At 37.5% G+C, this 19,240-nt stretch overlaps 1 long non-coding RNA gene across 1 annotated transcript; it reads left to right on the top strand.

Moving 5' to 3' along the window:
* The first annotated feature begins 5,457 nt into the window (after nt 1-5,457).
* Nucleotides 5,458-17,469, top strand: LOC149830004 (uncharacterized). The gene is made up of 2 exons (XR_016433613.1): nt 5,458-6,136; nt 16,688-17,469. It is a non-coding gene; the product is annotated as an uncharacterized LOC149830004 (long non-coding RNA).
* Nucleotides 17,470-19,240: the final 1,771 nt, after the last annotated feature.

Raw genomic sequence — 19,240 nt, 5'->3', positions numbered from 1 at the left:
CAGTCTGGCATTCTTAAGTCCAAATAGTATAACCGTGTAACAGTAAGTACCCCATGGCGTGGTGTTGGATTGGTCACGAGCGGCCAATTTGATTTGATTATATTAAGAATATCCGTCCATAAAGGAAAACATGGCATGACCCACTGTGCTATAGATCAGGAGGTCGATGTTTGGGAGTGGATAGTCATCCTTTGGAGTAGCTTTATTGAGATCACGGAAGTCGATACGAATTTGAACTTTGTCATTCTTCTTAGGAACTGCTACGATATTTGCCAACCAATCTGGATAATCTATTGCTCAAATGAATCTTGCTTTAAGCAAATCCTCAAGTCCTTCCTTGACCTGCTGCTCGATTCGAGGGTCCATCTTTCTCAACTTCTGCTTAACTGCTTTTGCATTGGGTTTCACAACGAGGCAATGTTCCACCAATTTTGGATCTAAACTGGGCATATCCTCGTAAGTCCACGTGAACACTTCTTGGTATTGTTTTAGAAAATCGATGAGCCTTTCCTTCTCATTTGTGCTAAGACAAGTGCCAATTTTAAGAATCTTTGGACTACCCTCTGAACCAATATCGATGTCTTCAGTTGGGTCCTGAACTAGGGTCAATGGCTCATCTTGTTTCTGAATCGCAACAAACTCTGACAATTCTTGAAGAGATGAATCAAATTCTACAGTTTCTTTTGATTGCTTTGTGACTTTACTGTTCCCAGTTCTTGCCTTAAGCTGATAGATATTTGCAGACTTTGGCACGATTGATGGATTGATGACTAATCTCCTTATTGATCGGGAAGACATTCTAAAAATTTGAAATGGAGTAGCATTTTTAGATAAAGTTGGCTTATTATGAAACAAATTGCATGAAATGGAAAGGATAAATGACAACGAATTTCAAAGACAAATTGTAGAGGAGGAAAGGAAGAATGGCATCCCAATAGATAAGAAAAATTAATAACTTTATTGAAAATTAAAATGATGACATAAGGAAATGAACGGGACATCGTCCCTACAAAATGCAAGAATCAAAGTACTGAAGTAGAAAAGAATGATAATAGATGCTTTTAATGGGTCCCCTTGATGAAGATAGTATTTTTATGAGATCTATTGCCCATGAATCCCAACCCTGTTCTGTACGGATGATGATCAGGGATTATTGGCTCTAGCCGACCACCTTCATTCTTGCCTAGGCCTTTGAAAGGTTGATAGTTGTGTTTCAGCAGAAGATCAAATCCTTTCTTGACTTTAATGAATTCTAGGAATAAAGGATGATCTCTGAAAGTACTGTAATCAAGACGACCTTTGATTTTAAAGAAATGTGGTCCTTGCCATCAGACCATTGTTGTGGTATGCTTCGTCTCTGGTGTTGCCCCTATCGCTCGAGGCTTTCACTGAGAATAACTTCTTCACTCCCTGATGCTAGGAATATCAGCAGTATACGTCGGCCAGAGAATCATAGGCTGAGGCAGCCTTTCTTCTGGGTCTTCCTCCTGAACAATAGTAATCATGTCGCCCTTGGACCACTTAATGCACTGGTGTAGGGTGGATGGCACTGTATTGGCGTTGTGAATCCAAGTTCTCCCCAATAGAAGATTATACGTTGGCGGCACATTGACAACATGGAAAAACACTGTATGAACAAAGTAGTTGATAAATATTTCCAAGAAGATCTTGCCCTTTGCTGTCTACCCATGCTTATCAAATCCGTAAATGGTGACCGGATCTGGTGTGTATTCTTCTTCTTTTATACCCAAAGCCTTGACAGTCATTTCGGGGCAGATGTTGAGGCTACTGCCTCCATCTACGAGCACATGGGGTACAGTCATCCCCCTGGTTCGAACCACAATGTACAGAGCATTGTTATGAAATGCATGGGGCTTGGGTAGATCTTCATCAGAAAATGTTATGGGAGCATTGGTCATGGCCTGATTAACGATCTTGGTCATGTCTTCAGGAGTGGTGTCTGGCTTGACCTTGATTTTTCGTAGTAAATCATCCAGGACTTGCTGATGCTTGGGAGAAGCACGCACCAATTCAAGAATCAAGATATTTGAGAGAGCAGTAATCGGTCTTTGCACTGTATCAACCTTCTCCTCTGATGCTTTGTCTTTTTCAGATACTGATTTAATAAAGCTTTTGGGGAACCATGACATTCTTTTGGCCACCTCAGAAGATATCCCAGCAGGCTCTCTTGAGTCTTTTAGCTTGCTGAAAGCTGAAACGAGGTCCATCTTTCGAGTATTGGACTGGGCCTTATGTAATACTAACACCTGATGTTGAATATCAATATCACTGCTAGGGCATGACTGGATGTGATCTTGTGGCTTAAATGGGTGATCAGATATCACTACGGTTGAATACTGAAGGAAGGGTTGATTTAATATTCCCATTTGCTCATTTTCAGCACCTTCTACTAGCAGGTTTTTATCAATATAATCTTGTATGATGTTTTTGAGAACCAAACAGTTCTTAGTGTCATGTCTCACTGTTTGGTGAAACTTACAAAATTTGTCCTTCATTTTACCCATGACCACTGGTGGATGAGCTACCCTTGGAAGTTTAATCATGTTGCTGCCAAGCATATATTCTAGCACTGTTTTGAGGGACTGATCTAGGGGAGTAAACTTGCGATTATAACTCCACCCTTTACGCTTCGGCTTTTCTTGAGGTCTCGATCCTTGTTCAAGAGTCTGTTGTGGTTGTCTGGCATACTGAGAAATTGATTTGTCTTTCTGATCATTTTTGTTGGGGTTTTGACCCCCTGATCCATAATTGTTGTCTTTTGCATTCTCCTTATGATAGTTTTTAACATTGTTGGCAGAACATGTGAAATGGGTTTTCTTCTTGGATTCCTGCTGACTGTTGCCCTTGGTGAAGGTGAAACCCTTTTAGGATCCGTTTTCCATACTCAACTCGAGCCATTCGGCTCGTTCTGTTAGCTCAATAAAAGTTTTTGATGGCGAGGTGAAAATCAATCCCCTTAAGGGTTGTGAAAAGTTGCTCAAAATCAAGGACAATGTATGTCCTTCCGATATTGGATCTTGCATTTTATTACAGGCTGACCTCCACCGGTGAATAAAATCTTTGGCTTTCTCATTCTCTTTCTGTTTCAGACTACAGAGGTGGCTGAGAGTCGTGAGTATCTTAGCATTGAATAAGAAGCGCTCGATGAACAAATTGACCACTTTGTCAAACTCTTTTAGTTCTATGGAGTTAATATGCTCTGAGTATCACTTTGCTGTAATACTCTCTAGACTGCGAGGGAAACAAAGAAATAAGGCTTGATTGTTCCTTCTGAACCTGGAACATTCTGCGAAAAAAAGAGCGAGATGCGCTTTTAGGTCACCCGAACCATCAAATTTGATAAATTTTCTAGGGAGGTTATCAAGATTATCGTCCCCATCCAATTCATCATAGAAATCTTCACTTGTAAAGACCTTCTTGCCCTTGTCACGAGCTTGGAGGTCCTTAACCATCTTAACCACGTCTCTGAGTTGAGGTTGAGTAGGATCATCGACGGATTGATTCCTGGATTTGTAAGCTGACCCCTGTCCTTGGGTTGACCTTCGAAGTTCCTGTTGTATCTCACATTCCTCATCGGTACCACCCGTTGACTCTGCTTCATCAGTCAGAACTTAAAGAATATCCTTTTTAAATAGTTGTAGATGATTGAGACTTACACTACTTGAAATGTTTCAAACAATAGTTCTTTGCATATGTTACACTTGCTAGAATAGATTATAATTGTACTTGTTGTTTTAATGTAATAAATTGCTTATCTCATGAATGTCCTGCTTTATTTTATTCTACTTTATCGATTCGTGCACCTACTGGTTTGTTATGAAACTGACCCATTTCATGGGAAGATGATGAGTAGGACTTCACAAGCGGCCGATGGCGTGGTGCAATATGGCTTAAGATTTCTCTTCTTTCTGCTGGCGTTTTGGCTCTGAATTTTGGAGTTTTCTTTAGATTATTGGACTTTGGGAAAGTGCTTATTCTGTAATAAACTACAGATTTTATTAATAACCTATTATTTTATTTCCTTACTTCCTTTAAGTAGTTGTTCATGTGAAATAAAGATTTTCTGCTAATGTGCCCAAGAATTGTTAACTTGTACTCCGTTCTAATTGTCTTTTGCTGTTGATTTTAAAAGTGAACACTCTAAATCTTTGAAAGGTTTTTCGATAATGTTTTCGAAATCACAAGTTGAAATTTTGGGGCGTTACAACTTGGTATTGTAAACACCCCAAATTTTCACTCACTTCTTGACATTGCCCTCAATCGGCACATTTCAGTTCTCCGGAAGCAATAAAGGGCAAAATGGTCATTTTCCAAGATTGAACCTTGCAGAAAGTCCTAAATTTCACTCTTGAGCCTCAAAAATTTCTATATTTAGGTTCAGAGACATCTTCAAATTGCAAAAATTCAAAATCCTCTTTCTGGACAAAAAGTTAGAATTTCAAGTCCAAGCTCAAAGTGACATTTCATAAAACATGTATTTGCATAACATTGCATCATTTCACTGCATAGCATGCCAGTTTGAGATCCAGAACTCCTGATTTTCAAAATTGTCAATCCAGATTTGATTTTTAAACTTTTCAAAACCGATTTTTAAAACCCTGGGTATTCAAAATTACCAACTTCTCCCATTTTACCCCGAGGACTTTGAATTACAAAAAATTTTCTCAAGAAAACAATCTTGATATTTGGATATTGATTTTAAAGATTTTATCTCAAGACTTTTTGCAAAAGATTTTAAATCTCTTTACAAATTTTGTTTTTACATTTATCCATATTTTTGCCCTGAAAAACCAATTTTTCCAAATTCTTGAAAAACAAATAAGGTTTTATCTCGTATCTTCAAATAAATGGAGCGGGACCCGCCTTTGAACTAGCATCATACTCAGACTCTCAGGTAAATTGTTTATTCTCAAGCGGGACCCACCTGGAGTTCATACCAATTTGCAAAATTGTCTTTTTCAGTTCTCAATACTTATTTATTTATTTTTTTTAGTTAGTGGGCCCACACACATGTGGCACCCCAATTGAAAATCAAAGACTTTCAAAAACAAAACAAAACTTTATTTTCAAAAGGATTTTAAAAGTGGGTTGAGGTGGCATTTCCATAAAAGCCTCTCATTTTTTTATTTTATTTCTTTTTATTTGTTTAAATAAAGTTTTTTTTAGAAGGAGGCAGCCTTAAATGGCACAACCGAATTTCCCTAAAATCATAAATTTGATTTTGCCTAAAACTTAGGGAAATAAAACCAAAATTTGAAAAAAAAGGGATTGCGCCTCTCTTGAAACGGCCATTTCAAAAAAAAAATTCAAAAATGAGGTAACGGAACCTCATAAATGAAAGGGCTGCATTTTTTTTTTCTTTTTCAAAAGGGCTGAAAAGTTTTTAAGAAAGGGGGAAGGCTACGGATTCAAAGGGAGAGCCAATTGACTGTTTTCTTTTGTTTTGCAGGTGTTTCCTGCTGAGCGTGGAGCCCTTCCACCTTCAAAAGTTGCTGCTCATCCACCATCTCAGCCCAGCATCGCCTCTTTCATTTAGCCCAGCCGCAAGAAACTCCATTGAGCCTGCTTTTCATCCTTCTTCAGCCCAGCCACCAAGCTTTCAACGATTGCTATCCATCTACCTTCAGCCAGCCTCTTCATCAGCTCCTTCACGTTACCTTCAGCCTTCCAAGCTTCTCCAGCCAACAGGAATCCCAGCCGATTGCCATCCCCACTTCAGCCACCAGACATTCCAACGTGTTCCTGCTCCCATTCATCTTCAGCCCAGCAACAGGAATCCAACAAGGAACTCCACCCAACGTGTTCCTTCCATCCTTCATCAACCATCCAGCAAGATGCAAACTACTGTCTCAAACAGCTGCAGCCCAGCCAACGTGGCCTTCAACTTCCATCCATCTCTGCTGCCCAAACTCATTTCAGCTCAGCCGCAGGGGAGACAGCAGCCCTTCACCTCTCCTTCAGACCATCCACAGGAGATCCATCAAGGCTGCTGCCCAATTTCTCCACTTTCAGCCCAACAGCAGCTGCCTTTCATCATCTTCAGCACACCATTCCAGCAGAGAACTCAACGTGTTCTCCATTTCATTCAGTCCAGCTACATCACCATTTGATTTAGGTGATCATGTCTTATTTAAGTTTAATGCTACAATTTCTGTTTTATGAAGCTATGGGCTGGAATATCACCATTTGTGTTATGAGATTTTGTTTAGCTTGCTGCTAAAATTCTTGTTTTATGAAGTTATGGCTGGAACTTCATCATTTGATTTATTTAATTTTGTTTAGCTTGATGGTAAAATTCTTGTTTTATGAAGTTATGGCTGGAACTTCATCATTTGATTTATTAGCTTGATGGTAAAATTCTTGTTTTATGAAGTTATGGCTGGAACTTCATCATTTGATTTATGAGCTTGATGTTCAAATTTCTGTTTTATGAAGTTATGGCTGGAACTTCATCATTTGATTTATGAAATTTTGTTTAGCTTGATGGTAAAATTCTTGTTTTATGAAGTTATGGCTGTAACTTCATCATTTGATTTATTAGCTTGCTGCTAAAATTCTTGTTTTATGAAGTTATGGCTGTAACTTCATCATTTGATTTATTAGCTTGCTGCTAAAATTCCTGTTTTATGAAGCTATGGCTGGAATTTCACCATTTGATTTAGGTGATCATGTTTTATTTAAGCTTAATGCTACAATTTCTGTTTTATGAAGCTATGGGCTGGAATATCACCATTTGTTTTATGAGATTTTGTTTAGCTTGATGCTAATATTCCTGTTTTATGGAGCTATGGCTGGAACATCATCATTTGATTTATGAGATTTTATTTAGCTTAATGCTAAATTCTTGTGTATTGTATTGTTATGATATCACCCCATTTGCAGCACTAATTACACATATTGTTTCATCATTTTCCACAACATCTTCACCTTTTCACCAAGCTTTTCATATCCTTTTCATGATATCCTTGAAATAGTCCATGATGCTTCCACAACCCATTTCCTGCACATATCCATTTTCTGCAGATGTGCAGTCTTGATAATCAGTCATGTTCACGGATGGATATTTTTATATCCATTCATGATCTATAAACCATCTTTTGTATGCTTTGTTATTGATATATAGGGAAGCTCCATACCCAGTTTTATCGAAAATTACCTTGTAATTTGGAAATTACAGCCTTGTGAAATCCCCTACAGAAACTGGCTATACCTGTATTTTCTGATTTTACCCATTATATAAAATTTCCCTTAAATGTGTATATTTTCTTATTATAGGTATATATATATCAATATATCTGTATATTTACCTATATGTATACGTATATATGTATATATATATGTATATATACTTATATATATATCCCTTTATGTGTCCTTATTTCCATATATGAGCATTCATGTATATATTTTCTCATGTAAATACACTTTCATTGATACATATCATTTAGCATCAATTTTAGTAATTTCTGATATACACCTCTTTGTTGTATATATATATATACCCATTTTTTTGGTTATCTTGTACTAACTCTCATTTTGCAGGAAAATCTAGAAGATGCTGATTCCTTTGGCTCCATTTCAATTTTCTTTTATTTTATGTTATGCAATGTAACAACTCAATGTAAACCTTGGAATAAGATTTACTTTTACTGCTTAGATTAGGCCGCATCTCATATAGTTTGATTTCAGCAATATCCTGATTATATGATGCATACATCTCAATCTTTCAAAATTCACCGTGGATGAACACGAATGGCACGTGCACCAACTCTTAGAGAGTTGATGAACTCGGTGGAGTCCATATTTACGGCCCTAGTCGGAATATGGACGAGACCCAGATCCATCATCTCTCTACCAGTCACATTGAGCCTACACTCTTAGGCTATCTTGAAAATGCACCTCATATTTCCAATGTTTTCAAAATATTATGAATTAACTCAAATAAGTTCTGAACATATTCATGGCCACAGTCAGAATATGTGAAGGATTTACTTTGGCTTAATCCACATTTTTCCAACAAAATTTTCAGAAAGTTTTTCAAAGAGCATTCATTCATTCAAATCATCTGCATCATTCGTTTTTCTTATGATTTTCTCAAAAAGATTTTCACTTCATGGAATCGATTTTCTCAAGAAACTATGATGATATTCAAAGTTGGATTTTCCAAATCAAAGTTTTTCTATGATTTTCCTTAAAAAGTTATTTTCTTAAGATCCATTTTCAAAAGGAATTTTCATCTTTCTCAAAAATCAAAAAAATCGATTTTCCAACATTTCAAAAGACAAGATTCTCAGGAATTCAATTTCCTAAGTTTTGAATTTCCTTCTCCAATGAATTTTTCCTACAAAATTTTCTATCATTTTCTTAAGAAAATTCTCAAAGTCCGAGTTTTCCCAACAAATGCTTTCCTTTTCAAAAGTTCATATTTTCTCAAGAATTCCTACAGTTTTCCTGAGATTCTTATTTCCTCATGGTTTTCCAAGTCTTTCTAAGCTCTCTCAAATTTTTCCTGAGATTCCCATTTCTTCATAATTTTTCAAAGCTGATAAACTTTCTCAAGATTTTCCTGAGATTCTCATTTCTTCATGATTTTCCAGATCTTTATAAAATTTCTCAAGATTTTCTCGAGATTCTCACTTCTTCATGATTTTCCAAGTCCTTATAAACTTTCTCAAGATTTTCTCGAGATTCTCACTTCTTCAAGATTTTCTAAGTCTTTATAAACTTTCTCAAGATTTTTCTGAGATTCTCATCTAAACTTTCTCAAGATTTTCGTGAGATTCTCGTCTCTTCAAGATTTTCTAAGTCTTTATAAACTTTCCCGAGATTTTCAAACCTTCTTCGTCTGAGTTTTTCTGAGAGATTGATTTCCATATTTTCCTGAGAAATGCTTTTCAACTCCAAATGTTTTCTAAGCATACATCATAGTTTTCCAACCCATATTTTACCAAATCTCATAGCACATGCCTGAATTCTCTGTGCATTTAGGATAAAACATAATTTCATTGATTTTACTAAGTCAAGCATAATTTTGGTCCTTGGTTCGATTACCCCTGTTAAAGGCGGCAGGAACGGTCGAACCTCGTACCGACAAGTCGAGCCCCATCCCATGGATTTTCCTGCAATTTTCAAAACGGAGGCGAGTATTTCAAAACAATTTCCAAAATCCGGTCAAGTTTGAATCGCGAAAGCATTTCCCTATCTCTTCCGCAAGGAAGGGAAGACGGGAAAAATTTTGCGACGATAACAGGTTTGGCGACCGTGATGGGACCTGTCCTCGTTTGGTCAAAATTGTGCTTGACTTAGTTCAATTATCGAAATTATGTTCACAAAATGTCAGCTCCTTTACTTTTGATATCATGCGAACCTAGGAGCCTAGATTCTGACCTAGCTGACAATGACTGCATATAGCTTAGGCATGGTTTGGTAGGACCAGATTGAGGAGAAATTTTCATGCTCACATAGACTTAGGTCTAAATACAACTCTCCTCAATTTAGGATCTGAATGTAAATAATGTATGCTTCTTCAAAGATTTTCAAAAATCTATCTCTCTAGGACTTAGAGCCCTCTATTTCTTGCATGTGATCATTTTTCAAAACCCCAATTACCTATCATTACCCGGTCTTCACGTTGTTGGGCTCTCTTCCAGAACCCTAGTTCGGGACAGAGCCTCACAACTGGGCCAATTATTTGGGTTAACACCCCCCTACCACGTACCGCGGGCCACAGTCCAAAGTATATCGGTAGGCGCTCAAGGATGTTGGAAAACCTTACCTTAGAACCGAAGTTGAAATTATATGCCACGTACCTCGGATTTTAATTCAGGTATATCGGCATAACTGGATTGGACAAAGATGATCTGAACCTAGAGTTAGGATTAAGGTCCTATAGCTGTTTTCAAAATAATGCATCTAGAGTCAGCCTTTTAGGGAAGTGCTGTATGTGCATAAATGTTTGTGCAGAATGTGATTGTTCTTATATTACCTCTATTTTCCTATATTTTTCCTAAAATATTTTCAAATACCCATATTCTCATCTTTTCCTTTTATTTTCTCAAACCCTGGAAGATTTTCTCAAATATCCAATTTCTTTCAAAACTCTAGGTGATTTTTCATTCTCCTGTTCTACTGGATCTCGAATTTCCAGCTGCATTTTTATCCTGCATGCAATTTTCCAAATCATATGATTTTCAATCCTTTTGTTTATTTGCAAAATTCTTCACCTTATGTTTCTCGTGCATACCTTGATTATTGCGGTGAAAATTGTTTACCCACTTGCCTTCTCCTTATTCTAAATCCGTTTGCGGATTGTTTTTCCAAGAGATATCTCTTTTCTTCAAAATGGTGTTTTTCCTCGTGGTTGACGACCTCGCCTAGGTAACAAGGCACATTTTCCGTTGTTATTTCTCTTACAAAGAATGACAACACAATTGTCGTGATTTCAGCGGCAACTCCATCCCTAGTAATGGGATATTCTTCCAATTGTCTACCATATTGTCAATAATCAATTTTTTTTTCCCAATCCAAAATTTCCTCAGAGTCTAATCAAGACTTCATCCTGCAGAGGGCATCCACAACATTTGATGGTTCGAACAAGATCAGGAAAAAGAACAACGACATCTCAGTAGTCGTCGGCCTCAGAAGAAGAGATGGACTCCCCGCGATCCGAAAAGAGTCAAGAGCAACAGCAAGAAGAGGATGGCATAGACCCACATATGTATGCCATGTTTCAGAAAATGATGACCAAAATGATGAGTGAACAGGCTGGGACCAGTGCAGAGAAGAACCCATTCAGAGAGAAGTTCCATGGACACAAGGATAAGAAGAACTCCAAGAAGCAAATTCAGCCAAAGGAAATTTCAGATGAATCAGAATCAGAGGAAGACACCGATGAAGCATATGAGGTGCCTCCGGCATTTCAGAAACAGGGCCGAAAACAAAGAAGGAGTCGCAAATCAAAGAATCAAGTTGCAGAAGAGCCCCTGCAGTCACAGTTCAAAGAAATGGCCAAAGTGGTTAAAGATCTGCAAGCTCGCGACAAGGGCAAGAAAGTCTTCACCGGTGAAGACTTCTATGACGGTCTAGAAGGTGATGAAGATCTGAAAAATCTGCCTCGCAAGTTCATCAAGTTCGATGGTTCTGGTGATCCCAAAGCCCACCTCGCCATGTTCTTCGCCGAATGCTCCAAATTCAATTGAGACAATAGAGCCCTATTTCTCTGTTTTCCTCGTAGCCTAGAAGGCACTGCCGCCAAGTGGTACTCTGAGCATATCAATCCAATCGAGCTGCGAGAATTCGATAAGGTGGTCAACCTATTCATTGAGCGATTTCTGTTCAATACTGAAGCACTCCCAACATTGAGCCATTTCTGCAATCTAAGGCAGAATGAAAATGAAAAGGCAAGGGACTTCATTCACAGATGGAGAGAGACCTGCAACAAAATGAGGGATCCTATATCAGAAAGGCATGCTTTATCCTTAATCCTCAACAATTTTTCGCAAACTCTGAGAGGATTAATCTCTACCTCACCCTCCAAGTCTTTCGTTGAACTCATTGAACGAGCTGAATGGCTCGAAATGGGAGTAGAGAATGGAGTCTATGAAGGCCTTACCATTGCAAGAAACAGTCAAGATGCCAAAAAGAAGGCTCACTTCACTTTTGCGGCCAAATCTTTCAATAATAGCAAAAGCAACAAGAATGATCATGGCAACAGTTTGGAGAGAATCAAAAGGCAAAAAGGGAAGGACATCAACAGTGATAAACCTCTCCAATCCAGCCCTCAGCATCAAAAGAAAGATCAGGAAAAATCAAAGCGCAAGGACTGGAGAACTGATCGAGAATTCACCCCTCTGGATCAGACACTCGAGAGTATCCTCGAGTATATGCTTGCGAAAGACATTGTTCGGTTGCCTAAAGCCTCTGATCCTCTAGCAATTATGGGCAGATTCAAAGAACAATTTTGCAAATTTCATCGAGCAGTAGGACACGATACAGAAAACTGCTTCGTCCTTAAGAACATTGTTCAAGACTGCATTGACAAGAAGCTCCTCGTTGAAGATGAAAAGGAGGACTAGTCATCATGACAAAGATTGTTTTTTTTCACAATCATTCCAGAAGATGACAATGCCAACAATTTCCCATTTTTCATCTTGCTTTTTCAAAATGAATAATGTAATCCCATTCTCCTTTCTTGATTTTAAAGCATCAATAAAGTCATCGAATTTTTCAATAGCTTGGCGCCATCTTATTTGCTTCTTCTTCCTTTTCAAAATATCTATCTTGTGAGGAATGATCTTGAGAATGTCTATCAAGTCAATAAGCTTGGCAATTATCCTTCTTTTATTCAAAATTTTCCTTCCCAGTCACACTGGGGCATTTTATTTTTTTTTTGAAAATTTCTCTTTACCTCAAAACATCCTGTATGCAGGCAGGATAAACCAATCTCTCATTTTGCATATATATGCACTCACTTGCATTAATTTTGCATTCATTTACATTTCATGTGCATTTGCATTTCATGTTACATTAATTCTGCATCCATTATCTTCCCCTTCATGTTAAGGGATAAAACCTGAATCATTTTCCATAATTCTTCAATTTCGACCTCCAGGTCATCCAATTTCTAATTACCAAAATTATCAATTTTGACCGCCAAGTCATCCAATTTCCATTCCCCGTTCAGGATAAGGGGATAATCCTGAAACCGTTCATAGAAGCAATCTAACTTTCTATAATGGTCCATGTTCTTCATCGAACTGATAGTGTTCCAAGTGAACTGATAGTCGTTCTTCATCGAACTGATAGTGTTCCAAGGGAACTGATAATCGTTCTTCATTGAACTGATAGTGTTCCAAGCGAACTGATAGTCGTTCTTCATCGAACTGATTGTGTTCCAAGTGAACTGATAATCGTTCTTTATCGAACTGATAGTGTTCCCAAGTGAACTGATAGTCGTTCTTCATCGAACTGATAGTGTTCCCAGTGAACTGATAATCGTTTTTCATCGAACTGATAGTGTTCCAAGTGAACTGATAGTCGTTCTTCATTGAACTGATAGTGTTCCAAGTGAACTGACAGTCGTTCTTTATTGAACTGATAGGGTTCCAAGCGAACTGATAGTCGTTCTTCATCGAACTGATAGTGTTCCAAGTGAACTGATAATCGTTCTTCATTGAACTGACAGTGTTCCAAATGAACCGATGATCGTTCTTCATTGAACTGATATTATTCCCAGCGATGGTCATTCTTAATTGAACCGATATTGTTCTCAATGAACCGATGGTCGTTCTCAATTGAACTGATATTGTTCCCAGTGAACTGATAGTCACCTCCTTTGGGGAAAGGAGAGGATAATTTTCGTCACGGATGCGTTAAGCATGACATCAAATACTCTCTTTCACCAAGGATTTCAAGAACATGTTGTCAATCAAATTATTTGTTGATTTCAGAATTTTTATTGCATAAATATTTACCTTATTTCACCTTCAACATTACTCCCAAGAGAATGAAGCTTTTGCGAAAAGAGATTCAAACTTCAAATTCTTTCTATTGGCCAACCAAAAGGATGAAGGATAAATCCTTGATATGGCTAGAAAAGAAGATTCAATGTTTTTGCAAAGCCATAGATGATTGATATTGATCGCAGTCAATGGCACATTTTTAAAGACCATTCTTGTGAAAATGAGGCAGTGGAAATATCCTGAGCGCTAGAAAAAGAGAGAATTCATCCAAGCCCTGCCTCCTTAAAATCACCTAAGTTGTAATTAAATATCCGCAAAGGGATCTCTCAATTGTCGTCAAGATGAAGGCGAATTAAGCGAGTAGACTCCCGGGGCCAAAGAAGATTTGAAACATCTCCAAGATGACGGAGTTTGTGACGGATCCTTCCAGGGAAAGTCCAAAGCACTGTCGAGATGAAGGCAGATGCGATGAACCTACCGACAATCCCTAAAAGATATTTAATTTCAGCTATCCTTCAAAAAAAATCTCCAGCCAATAAGCCAATACCGTCAAAGAAGGATCGAAACATCTCCAAGTTGACGGAGTTTGTGACGTACCCTTCCCAAAAGAGAGAAAGAGAGGAGAAAGAAACAGAGAAAAAAGTCAGAACATCTCCAAAATGAAGGAGAATGTAGCCAAAACCCAAGAGAGCCAAAAGAGTGCAGCAAGATTATCATGAGAGAAGCCCTCAGGATATCAAACTGCCAAATCTATCAAGAATCTTCTTTAAATTTGTGAAATTCTATTATCAATATCCTTTCATCGATTGCTTTCATGATATCAAATTCTCTTTCCTGTTCATATCAAGGAAATTGATAACTTCTTTGAAGAAGGTCAATCACAAGTAATTTGGATTCCCAATCTCGATTCTATGAAGTGAACCTTGTTTGGAGGTAATGCTTTGGGTAGAAAAGAAAGAATATCTTTACAACAATGTGCAACATTTTCAAATATTTTGAATCAACAACAAAATTCTCAACATTTTGACAATATTTTCTAGCTATCCTGACGTGAAGTGAGAGCTTGATGTCCGTTTTCGATGCATCCTGACACCAATTTTAAATCCCTCCTAAGGACTTGATTCCTTCTCTTCTTTGAGAACATAAACTCTCAGATTTGCACACTTCACAGTGTCCCCACTGTCCCATCATAGACAGTCCCATTTCGGTTCGAGGTCGAACCAACAATCATTTCTCGCAAAAGGCAATTTCAAAAGTTATTTAGTCTCAGCAATGTGACGCCCAAGATCACCCCTTTTCAAGCTTTAGGGACCCCATTTTCCTTCCTTTTGCAAAACCCCTGTCGGATTTATTGTGCAAAATCCGAAGGTTCCATCATGGTCTCTTCTTTCGAGGATTCCATCCATTTTTCTGCCCGATCAGGATAAGGGTATAAACCTGAGCCTCTTTTGACGAGGTATTTCATTTTCCCCCGATCAGGATAAGGGTACAAACCTGAGCCTCAATCAACGAGGTATTTCATTTTTCACCCGATCAGGATAAGGGTACAAACCTGAGCCTCATTCAAAGAGGTATTCCATTTTCCGCCCGATCAGGATAAGGGTGTAAACCTGAGCCTCAATCAAAGAGGTATTTCATTTTCCGCCCGATCAGGTTAAGGGTACAAACCTGAATCTCATTTTAATGAGATATTTTCATATCCCAATCAGGTTAAGGGTCAAAACCTGAGTTGCGTTCCATACGAAGCATTTTCTGTCCCATCCAGGTCAAGGGCATAAACTTGAATTTCACTCTCACAGAGTGAGTCCTTTCTCTTAATTCTTCGCTTCATATCTACCATCTTCCTCGGGCTAATTTCTTCATACCCAGTCAGATCCTTCTAACTGGGGGCATTTTTATATAGCCCAAATTTGGTGTGTTTTCTTTGCCACTAAGCTCGACCATAAGCCGGCTTAGTAGCAAAGAGGGGCATCTGTAAACACCCCAAATTTTCACTCACTTCTTGACATTGCCCTCAATCGGCACATTTCAGTTCTCCGGAAGCAATAAAGGGCAAAATGGTCATTTTCCAAGATTGAACCTTGCAGAAAGTCCTAAATTTCACTCTTGAGCCTCAAAAAATTCTATATTTAGGTTCAGAGACATCTTCAAATTGCAAAAATTCAAAATCCTCTTTCTGGACAAAAAGTTAGAATTTCCAAGTCCAAGCTCAGAGTGACATTTCATAAAACATGTATTTGCATAACATTGCATCATTTCACTGCATAGCATGCCAGTTTGAGATCCAGAACTCCTGATTTTCAAAATTGTCAATCCAGATTTGATTTTTAAACTTTTCAAAACCGATTTTTAAAACCCTGGGTATTCAAAATTACCAACTTCTCCCATTTTACCCCGAGGACTTTGAATTACAAAAAATTTTCTCAAGAAAACAATCTTGATATTTGGATATTGATTTTAAAGATTTTATCTCAAGACTTTTTGCAAAAGATTTTAAATCTCTTTACAAATTTTGTTTTTATATTTATCCATATTTTTGCCCTGAAAAACCAATTTTTCCAAATTCTTGAAAAACAAATAAGGTTTTATCTCGTATCTTCAAATAAATGGAGCGAGACCCGCCTTTGAACTAGCATCATACTCAGACTCTCAGGTAAATTGTTTATTCTCAAGCGGGACCCACCTGGAGTTCATACCAATTTGCAAAATTGTCTTTTTTAGTTCTCAATACTTATTTATTTATTTTTTTTAGTTAGTGGGCCCACACACATGTGGCACCCCAATTGAAAATCAAAGACTTTCAAAAACAAAACAAAACTTTATTTTCAAAAGGATTTTAAAAGTGGGTTGAGGTGGCATTTCCATAAAAGCCTCTCATTTTTTATTTTATTTCTTTTTATTTGTTTAAATAAAGTTTTTTTTAGAAGGAGGCAGCCTTAAATGGCACAACCGAATTTCCCTAAAATCATAAATTTGATTTTGCCTAAAACTTAGGGAAATAAAACCAAAATTTGAAAAAAAAGGGATTGCGCCTCTCTTGAAACGGCCATTTCAAAAAAAAAATTCAAAAATGAGGTAACGGAACCTCATAAATGAAAGGGCTGCTTTTTTTTTTCTTTTTCAAAAGGGCTGAAAAGTTTTTAAGAAAGGGGGAAGGCTACGGATTCAAAGGGAGAGCCAATTGACTGTTTTCTTTTGTTTTGCAGGTGTTTCCTGCTGAGCGTGGAGCCCTTCCACCTTCAAAAGTTGCTGCTCATCCACCATCTCAGCCCAGCATCGCCTCTTTCATTTAGCCCAGCCGCAAGAAACTCCATTGAGCCTGCTTTTCATCCTTCTTCAGCCCAGCCACCAAGCTTTCAACGATTGCTATCCATCTACCTTCAGCCAGCCTCTTCATCAGCTCCTTCACGTTACCTTCAGCCTTCCAAGCTTCTCCAGCCAACAGGAATCCCAGCCGATTGCCATCCCCACTTCAGACACCAAACATTCCAACGTGTTCCTGCTCCCATTCATCTTCAGCCCAGCAACAGGAATCCAACAAGGAACTCCACCCAACGTGTTCCTGCCATCCTTCATCAACCATCCAGCAAGACACAAGCTACTGTCTCAAACAGCTGCAGCCGAACCAACGTGGCCTTCAACTTCTTCAGCTTCCATCCATCTCTGCTGCCCAAACTCATTTCAGCTCAGCCGCAGGGGAGACAGCAGCCCTTCACCTCTCCTTCAGACCATCCACAGGAGATCCATCAAGGCTGCTGCCCAATTTCTCCACTTTCAGCCCAACAGCAGCTGCCTTTCATCATCTTCAGCACACCATTCCAGCAGAGAACTCAACGTGTTCTCCATTTCATTCAGTCCAGCTACATCACCATTTGATTTAGGTGATCATGTCTTATTTAAGTTTAATGCTACAATTTCTGTTTTATGAAGCTATGGGCTGGAATATCACCATTTGTGTTATGAGATTTTGTTTAGCTTGCTGCTAAAATTCTTGTTTTATGAAGTTATGGCTGGAACTTCATCATTTGATTTATTTAATTTTGTTTAGCTTGATGGTAAAATTCTTGTTTTATGAAGTTATGGCTGGAACTTCATCATTTGATTTATTAGCTTGATGGTAAAATTCTTGTTTTATGAAGTTATGGCTGGAACTTCATCATTTGATTTATGAGCTTGATGTTCAAATTTCTGTTTTATGAAGTTATGGCTGGAACTTCATCATTTGATTTATGAAATTTTGTTTAGCTTGATGGTAAAATTCTTGTTTTATGAAGTTATGGCTATAACTTCATCATTTGATTTATTAGCTTGCTGCTAAAATTCCAGTTTTATGAAGCTATGGCTGGAATTTCACCATTTGATTTAGGTGATCATGTTTTATTTAAGCTTAATGCTACAATTTCTGTTTTATGAAGCTATGGGCTGGAATATCACCATTTGTTTTATGAGATTTTGTTTAGCTTGATGCTAATATTCCTGTTTTATGGAGCTATGGCTGGAACATCATCATTTGATTTATGAGATTTTATTTAGCTTAATGCTAAATTCTTGTGTGTTGTATTGTTATGATATCACCCCATTTGCAGCACCAATTACACATATTGTTTCATCATTTTCCACAACATCTTCACCTTTTCACCAAGCTTTTCATATCCTTTTCATGATATCCTTGAAATAGTCCATGATGCTTCCACAACCCATTTCCTGCACATATCCATTTTCTGCAGATGTGCAGTCTTGATAATCAGTCATGTTCACGGATGGATATTTTTATATCCATTCATGATCTATAAACCATCTTTTGTATGGTTTGTTATTGATATATAGGGAAGCTTCATACCCAGTTTTATCGAAAATTACTTTGTAATTTGGAAATTACAGCCTTGTGAAATCCCCTACAGAAACTGGCTATACCTATATTTTCTGATTTTACCCATTATATAGAATTTCCCTTAAATGTGTATATTTTCTTATTATAGGTATATATATATCAATATATCTGTATATCTACCTATATGTATACGTATATATGTATATATATATATATATGTATATATATATATACATGTATATATACTTATATATATATATATCCCTTTATGTGTCCTTATTTCCATATATGAGCATTCATGTATATATTTTCTCATGTAAATACACTTTCATTGATACATATCATTTAGCATCAATTTTAGTAATTTCTGATATACACCTCTTTGTTGTATATATATATATATACCCATTTTTTTGGTTATCTTGTACTAACTCTCATTTTGCAGGAAAATCTAGAAGATGCTGATTCCTTTGGTTCCATTTCAATTTTCTTTTATTTTATGTTATGCAATGTAACAACTCAATGTAAACCTTGGAATAAGATTTACTTTTACTGCTTAGATTAGGCCGCATCTCATATAGTTTGATTTCAGCAATATCCTGATTATATGATGCATACATCTCAATCTTTCAAAATTCACCGTGGATGAACACGAATGGCACGTGCACCAACTCTTAGAGAGTTGATGAACTCGGTGGAGTCCATATTTACGGCCCTAGTCGGAATATGGACGAGACCCAGATCCATCATCTCTCTACCAGTCACATTGAGCCTACACTCTTAGGCTATCTTGAAAATGCACCTCATATTTCCAATGTTTTCAAAATATTATGAATTAACTCAAATAAGTTCTGAACATATTCATGGCCACAGTCAGAATATGTGAAGGATTTACTTTGGCTTAATCCACATTTTTCCAACAAAATTT

Source organism: Nuphar pumila, chromosome 8, assembly GCF_984573655.1.
Source record: "Nuphar pumila chromosome 8, dmNupPumi1.hap1.1, whole genome shotgun sequence".
NCBI lineage: Eukaryota > Viridiplantae > Streptophyta > Magnoliopsida > Nymphaeales > Nymphaeaceae > Nuphar > Nuphar pumila.
This window is presented reverse-complemented; position numbering and strand designations above follow the sequence as displayed.